Genomic DNA, 9022 nt, shown 5'->3' on the forward strand with positions numbered 1-9022 from the left:
TAACCTATACTATATTAAATTGTGAGGGTTGTATGTGCTATCTGAGTATTCAGTCGTTTTACCAGAGGCTCCTATGTGATTATGAGGAGATAAGTGTAAATGGCCAGGTAGAAATAATAAGCAAGAAATAAACCATCTAGAGATACAATGTTTCTGTAAAAAGAAAAAAAACTTTCAAAATACTTAATATCTGGGAGATTAATGGGAAAATGTATACCTGACTACCTTTTCCCAGAAAAATTAAAACTGGGGTCTAAAGATCTTGGTCCTCAGGTTCAAAAGAACCCTCAAGAGAGGAGATTTTGGGGGAAGAAAGATTAAGCTACTTCCTGAGACAGGAGCTGCTTCAGAAAGAGACTGAATACAAATCCAAGGTATCACAGAAACGCGATGCCGAGTCAGAGCATCCTTATGGGAAATGCCCCAGTTTAGGATGGGTGTGGGTTTACCAGGAAAAGTGAGACAGCATGTAAGCCATGACGCTGATCCACCATCCTCCTCACCTCATCAGGATGCCGGTGCAGAGAGCTGTAGCTATTCTTTCCTGTATCTCAGTCATTAGTCACAGCTGCCACCTGAGACCTGGTGGCTGACTGCATGTGAACCAGGCCAAAATCAATAGACTAGCTATAATCGCAGAATGTAGGGACATATTAAACGAAGCAGGAATTACACTAGATATCACTTCTTATATTTTAGTTTATTGCCCTGTCACTGGAGCTGAAACAAGCGTACACAGGTACAAATGTTTCTCTCTGCTCAGCTGTGGTTTAAGCCACCTTCAGGGGTATTCAAAAGCTCTCTTTGACCTGGCCCTGAAATGGGCTAGAAGTGCTCACTGAGGTCCAACATAACTCAACTTGCTTACTTTCTGGTGCTGAGTTGAGATGGAGACCCTGACTGAATCCATATGTCTGAGCTTTGTGGTCGTTGATATGTCAAATCCGGATACAAATTTAGCATGTCAGCAGGTATGTTGATGACTGAGCTCAGGACTAAAGTTCAATCATAAAACTATTGCATCTTCCCCCAATACGGAGAGGCAGGGCAGAGGAAATCTGAAGACGACAGCTGTGTTTGGCTAACAACTGGAGAGTGCTGAATTGTGTGTAGGAAGATTACAGTGTAGAGAGTATGGATTATTTTATTGCTGTTTTCTTATGTCATGCAGTGTTACTGTGAACAGTATCTTGAAAAGGCAGTTGAGTCACCGTCTGTTCCTGCTCGCAGCTCCCAAGAGCAGAACAGCAGGTACAGAATGTAACTCAGGCTTGCTGAAGCAATCCCAGCTTAGCACACAGGCATCTGATATCCAAACACTCTTTTAAAAGTGTAAGAGCCACTTAACTCGATCCCAGGCAAGTGACCTCCTCTAAAGTCGCATTCAGGTCGGACAGTGGCATGGGTGGAAGGATGATATACTTTCTTTTATTTCAGAAGTTCTTTTAGCTTTGTCTTAGCAAAAGACTAGTAACATTTCGGTTAAAAAAAAGCTAACATCTCATTTTTTATGGATTCATTGCATATTTATAAGCTTTGATGCCTCTTCAAGGAAACTGGTAACACCTCCTTCTGCTATTTTCTTCATGATAGTTACATCAGTTTTAAAAGACCTTATTAAAGAGCTTGTCTTTAGCGTTGTTTCCAACTCTAACCAGGGCTTTCGTTATTATATATCCTCTCCAGAAAAAACAACTTTGTATCTCCTGAGAATGTAAAAGGTCCAGAAAACCATACCTATTCCAGAATCAATGTAATTGGCCTTTTGTGCATTCATTCCACCAAAGCACTGCTATCAGGTGCTGTTTTGCACCATGTTCTGGAAAAAAGAGGTCCAATAGAAGAGTTCCCATCCCTTCAGTAATACAGAAACAAACAACGGAGCTCATTAAACACAGGCTAGAGACAGAAATAAATATTTCTGGAGATATTCCTCCTTTCTCACATCTGGGAAAGTGGGACTCAGGGCATAGGTAGGATCAGTTCACAGAACAATAGAATCATAGAATACCAAGTTGGAACGCACCTCAAGGATCAGCTGGTCCAACCTTTCTTGGTAAAAGCACAGTCCAGATAAGATGGCCCAGCACCCCGTCCAGCTGAATCTTAAAAGTGTCCAATGTTGGGGAATCCATCACTTCCCTGGGGAGATTATTCCAATGGCTGATGGTTCTCATTGCGAAAAATTTTCTTCTTGTGTCCAATCAGAATCTCCCCAGGAGTAACTTGTCCCCATTACCACTCCTCTTTTCCATGTGACGCCTTGTAAAAAGGGAGTCTCCATCTGTTTTGCAGCCACCCTTTAAATACTGGGACAGGGGGATAAGGTCTCCCCTAAGCCTTCTTTTCTCAAGGCTGAACAAACCCAGTTGTCTCAGCCTTTCTTCACATGGCAGGTTTCCCAGTCCTTTGGTCATCTTGGTGGCCCTTCTCTGGACCCTCTCCAGCCTGTCCACATCTTTTTTGCATAGCGGGGACCAAAACTGAACACAGTACTCCAGGTGTGGCCTGACAAGTGCTGAGTAGAGTGGGATGACTATATCTACTGGTGATGCCCTTGTTGATGCAACCCAGTATCCTGTTGGCTTTCTTTGCTGCTGCAGCAGCATGCAGTTCACTCATATTGAGTTTGTTCAGCTAGTTCATTCTATTGTTTTTCACAACTTGAATTTTCACTGACTTTCCTACCTTTTGGTGAAGTTGGAGTTTTATAGCTTGAATTTGAAAACTGGGATAAGGAAAATGGACTGTAACTCAAGATCTGACAACACAGTGCAAAACAAAAGGGGGATCAGATGCAAAGCTGAAAAAATCTTTCAAGCATAAACATTTTGTACCCTTGAATTAACTGCTTGCAATTAAACTGCACAGGCAGTGGAAGCAGAGATAGGTATCCTGGGAAGAGCATAGGGACATGTCCCAGTTGTGTAGGGATGGGGTCAGGAAGGCCAAGGCACAGCTGCAGCTGAATTTGGCATGGGATGCAAAGAATAATAATAAGGGCATCTACAGGTATGTCAGCCAGAAAAGGAAGGTCAAAGAAAGCGTACCCACCCTGATAAACACGACTAGGAAACTGGTAACAACAGATGAGGAGAAGGCTGAAGTACTCAACAACTTTTTTGCCTCAGTCTTCACTGGCAATCTCTCTTTCCACTCCTCTTGAGGGATGGACCACAAAGCGGGGACTGGGAGAGAAAAGTTCATCCCACTGTAAGAGAATATCGGGTTCATGACCATCTAAGGAACCTGAACATATATAAGCCTATGGGAACTGATGAGGTGCATCCCAGAGTCCTGAGAGAATTGGCTGATGTAGTTGTCAAGCCACTCTCCATGACATTTGAGAAGTCATGGCAGTCAGGTGAAGTCCCTGATGACTGGAAAAAGGGAAACATTGCACCCATTTTTAAAAGGGTAGAAAGGAGGACACTGGGAACTACCAACCTGTCAGCCTCACCTCTGTGACTGGGAAGATCATGGAACAGATCCTTCTAGAAGCTATGCTAAGGCACATGGAGAACAGGAAGGTGATTCAAGACAGCCAGCATGGCTTCATCAAGGCCAAGTCCTGCCTGACCAAGGCCTCATAGCCTTCTATGGTGGAGTGACTATATCGATGGACAAGGGAAGAGCTACAGATGTCATCTCTCTGGACTTCCCTAAGGCCTTTGACATGGTCACCCACAACATCCTTCTCTCTAAATTAGGGAGATATGGATTTGAAGGGTGAACTGCTCAGTGGTTGCATCGGTAGGGTAGTGGTCAACTGCTCAATGTCCAGATGGAGATAGACGACTCTCAGTGGTGTCCCTCAGTCCATCCAGGGACTGGGACCAGGGACCAGGTATTGGGACCAGGACGGTTCAATACCTTCATCAATGAGATAGACAGTGGGATCGAGTGCAGCCTTAGCAAGTTTGTGGACAAAACCAAGCTGAGTGGTGCAATTGTCATGACTGAGGGACAGGAAACCATCCAGAGGGACCTTGGACAAACTCAAGAAGTAGGCCCATGTGAACCTCATGAGGTTCAACAAGGCCAAGTGCAGGGTCCTATACCTGGGTTGGGGCAAGCCCTGGTATCAATACAGGCTGGAGGGATGAAGGGATTGAGAGCAGCCCTGCCAAGAAGGACTTGGGGGTACTGGTGGATGAAAAGCTGGACGTGAGCTGACAATGTGCGCTTGCAGCCCAGAAAGCCAACCATACCCACCAAAAGAAGTATGGCCAGCAGGTCAAGGGAGTGATTCTGCTCCTCTGTTCTGCTCTGGTGAGACCCCACCTGGAGTTCATCCAGCTCTAGAGCCCTCAGCACAGGAAAGACATGGACCTATTGGAGCGGGTCCAGAGGAGAGCCACAAAAATGATCAGAGGGATGGAACACCTCTTCCAGGAAGTTAAACTGAGAGAGTTGGGGTTTTTCAGTCTGGAACAGAGAGATCTTATTGCGGCCTTTCAGTAATTAACGGGAGCCCACAGGAAAGATGGGGACAAACATTTTAGTAGGGCCTCTTGCAATAAGACAAGGGGTAATGGTTTTAAGGTAAAAGAGGGCAGATATAGACTAGATATAAGGAAGAATTCTTTTACAGCAAGGATGTTGAAACACTGGCACAGATTGCCAAGAGACATGGTAGATGCGCCATTCCTGGAAACATTCAAGTTCAGGTTGGACAGGGCTCTGAACAACCTGATCTGGTTGAAGATGTCCAAGCTCATTGCAGGGGAGTTTGGACTAAATGACCTTTAAAGGTCCCTTACAACCCAACCTGTTCTATGACTCTATGAAACACCTTTATAGCTGTATTAGCCATCATGTGGCAAATTCCTTCCGTACATTAATTAAAAAATCAAAATAAAACATGTATTTTTAGATAAAAAGAATGGGAATTTGTTATTCCATTTGGCAGAGCACTGAGCAGCAGGCTACTTACATAGGTACCATCATCTCACAAATCTTATTTTCTCAAGTGCCACAGTTGTCCTCTACTTTAATTTTGACTTTCAGGGTACCACTCTTCTCAGACCTATGTCCCTGGCCTTACTGCTTTGTCAGTTCATGGTTGTATGAATCAGCCTAGGGAATAAAAGGCTGATTTCTGGAGGCAGACTTATGGAAGACAACTGATGATGAATCACTGAAGTTAGTAAGTGTTAGTCATTAAAATTGTTCTTAATGAATGAATCTCACAACAGCAAAGGCAGTACTCACCAGACAATGAGGGAAGTGGCAGAATGTACTCACGTAATGCATGGAAATGGCATGACAGAAAACATCATCTAGTGGCATTTGCCTCTGCTCATTCTACAGAATTACAAAGGGTTTACATTTATCACAACATGAATAAGTAGAGAGAAAAATAAGAGCTAATAAGGAATGTTTGCTTCCACATGCCACAAAAAAAGACCAGATACACAAATACAAAACGAAAAAGTAGGGTGTAATGAAAGCTGACTTCTCACACACCTCGATGCATGCATAGGTGTTCAGGTCTCTTTTGCAAACACCTCTTGGTTAGGAGACAAATTACTGAACTTAAGTTATTTAAGCTATGTCTACCTCAGCAGGTAGCATGTTTCAAAAGGAGAGAATCTGGGAGGTAGAAGGGTTGGTGACAAGTATGTGATGTCCGCATCCATCTTAAAGATTTTGCTGAAAATGAGATCTAGTCTGATCCTGCTCATTCAACACCCATTAGCAGTTGGAGTGCGGGCATCTTCCTGCACCATTTCACTCAGTTTAGTTTCATAAAAAAAAAAAAGAAATTCAGTCTGCATGCTCCAAGACCATTCCACAGGGTGAACTCTCAGGACAGCAGGGGAATTCACAAGCTTGCTCCTTGTCCAAATGAGAACAATAAGTTCCATAGATGTGTCTACCTTATGTCTATAGTGTCTACCCAGCTGTATCTTTAGGGCATTCACATCTGTGAGACTACATTCCCAGTCTCCTCCAATTGCAAAGTAAGATACCATTATTAAGATATTATAACCCAATAGCTCTTACATTTCTTTGGCTGTGGTTTTACTGAAGCCCATAAAACAGAGTCATACCTTCATTTCTGTGAAGGACCTGATTCAGCACCTGCTGAACTCTAAAATTCTTTCTGGTGGTTTCAAGCAATTGTAGAACAGCCTCCAGGTAAACTGCTCACTCATTTGCTTTGAGCTGGATTTTTAAAGTGAATTTAATTGTTATTCAGTAGTGCTCTTTTGTTTCAGAACCAACGCAGGACCTATTTTGTACTGGCAAGAGCGAAGACTCCTTCAGCTGAGAAGACGGGATGGTAGAGAGCCAACTACAGTTTCTGTAGTTCCAGAGCTTTTCCAACACCTTCCAACTCCAACACCAACACCTTGGCAGCTGCTGCAGCAAAGCCTGAGCTTAAGCACAGTATCAGTTATTACATCTACTGCTCTCTGCAGCAGCATCTTTTTTCACTTTTGCCATGAGTAGGTGTATTTCGTATCGCCCTTTTTCCTCTATTAGCCCAAGTCTGGCAACAGTCTAATTTCATAGCCAATACAAATACTACTTATATTTAACAAAGAGTCAAATATTCACCTGTGTGAAAAGCACAGCTACTCCATGCTTCATGTTGGTCTATTTAATGCTTTTCTTCCCTCTGTGCCCATATTTTTACACCATTACATTTTGAGGCATGTGACACAATAAAGTGCTGCCAGCAAAAGCCACGTCTCTGTCCATGGAACATACCTCTTTTCACTCAGCAGTTTCTCTGCTGCAATGGGTATGGTTCATATCCTCTAACTGAAAAGCAGGTCCCTGAAGGAAAGTGGTTGTTGCTCACGAAAATACACTGTCAGATAAAAATGATGCATTCATCAGTTTTAATGTTTAACATGATTCCATGATGACCCTCCATCCACATACCAGGAACTTCTAACCTTGATGGTGTTGGGCAATGGAGAGAATTAGTTAAACAAATATACTTTTTGTTCAGCAAGGCACTCCCTATATGTTCTACCATTGAGATTTTTCATTGCAGAGTAGGTTTGTTTGAAGTAAAACTGGCAGACAATTTTGTGATGAAATAATTGTTTGTCAGAAACTGTTGATGTGTCGAAATAGAAGCACTCATGCTACTTTCAAAGGACTAGGCTCATCTGGTCAAACTCAGATGGAAGACAGATGTTCACTGACCTTAAAAGAGTTTCAGGCAGGCAAGTGGGAGTAAGAATCCAACCATGACATACTTGCTGTGCTTATTTCAGCCTATGGATCTGAACCTCACACTCCCACATACCCAGCAGGTTTTCTGCTCTCTGGACTATTAAGTCATTCTTCCCTTATGCTCTCTCCAAAGAGATAATGCAGTTATCCATGTGAGGTGGAGTATGTCCAACAGGAATGACTGAGAGAAACACAGAGATTTACTCAATAACATGCTTCAGGCATTTGATTAAAATCTACCATTCCAGGGTTCAAATATCTCATTCAGTAATCGCCTACAGAAAGGTAAACACACTGAGTGAAATGTAGACAGAAAAAAAGACAGAAGTTTAAATCCTTTGGTATGTTCGGACTGAACAGAGCCTTTAACAGAGATCTAGATTTCTACTGTGGCAGCTCTTGAAATATTACATATTATAGGATAGATAGATCTGACTTTTTTTACTAACAACCTTGAAATGTCGTAATGTCATTTCAAAGCATAACAGCCATACACACACACACGAAAACATCAAATCTGCACAAAAATTCACAAGGGAAATGGAAAAGATTCTTTCACTGGGTTCTTGCTTAATGTAACTTTCCTTAACACAGGAGTGGGAGAATCAGTAACGTTTTACACTCACATGATCCTTTGAGATCTCATATTCCTTTAAAAAAGTTAATAAATTCATCTTCATGGATTCCTTGAGGTAGGTATTGTCCTCATTTTGAAGGTAAGAAAAATGCAGTATGGAGGAAATAAGTCCTCCATATCAAATAAAAAGTCATTGGCAGAACTGCAAAGAGAACCTAAATATATAGCACTCAACCGTAACTATGACATTATCCTTTTCTATAAAGTGTTCATCCTTTCAAAGGTATCACAGTCAGAGTTGAAGGGAAAGATTCTCTTTCACCTCACCCATATTACTCAGTTTTTTCTCTTTCTCCTGTTCCACGAGATGGGCTCAAGTATGTACTGTCTGTAAAGCAAGGAAGAATTACTCAGATTGTCCAGTCCTCTGTATTTAAAGTGTATGCCCTAATCAAAGGAGTTTGAAGTATTTTGGCCTTGGACCTCCTTTCCTAATGTTGAACAGACTCTACTGTACATTGGAGAAATTGGGATGGGCTTTTTTAATAACAACTTTTTTATTAGAGAATCATACTTCAACAAACTATTTCAATGAATCATTTTCTTTTTTCCAATGAAAACACATTTTGCTGAGAAATTTCTAACTACTTGACTTTGAGGATAAGTTAATAACCTGGACCTAAATCCTGAATTCCTTCCTGGGGGATATTTCATCCTCTCAAAGATTTGATCTGCCAAATAAAAAAAAAAATTGAGAGTAGTACTAGAAATAACAATGGTTTATCATTTGTATTTTGTTAAGAAAGCAGTTTTATTCATAATGAAAATCCCCTAGGAACTTTCTTTTGATTGCAGTGACATCTGCTGGTACTCATAAAATTTTCTGTGCATGAAATCAGAATAAACATGTCAAAATGACACCAGGTAGGGGGCCTAGCAGCTTGATGTTTTATTTCTAAGTAGGAGAAGAGAAAAAAAGCAGACGTTCCAGAGTTAGTCATGTATCCTCCCAAGGACTTTAGGCTTGCTCATGTTTCTTAATGTAAGAATAAATTATTCAGTGGAGAGAGCACAAGTTCAACAGTGTTTTAAAAGGCAAAGAAACTAGATCACCTGATACATGGCGAGCGGACTGTTGCTCACGTTCTATTCTGGAGTGAATGAAAAGAAAGGAAAAGACTGCACTGGAGAGAATTCAGGAATGCGGAGGGGTCTACGGAAGCAGCAGGGCTGGCAGAGTTAGCAGTA

This window comes from Numenius arquata, chromosome 3 (assembly GCF_964106895.1).
Source record: "Numenius arquata chromosome 3, bNumArq3.hap1.1, whole genome shotgun sequence".
Classification (NCBI taxonomy): Eukaryota; Metazoa; Chordata; class Aves; order Charadriiformes; family Scolopacidae; genus Numenius; species Numenius arquata.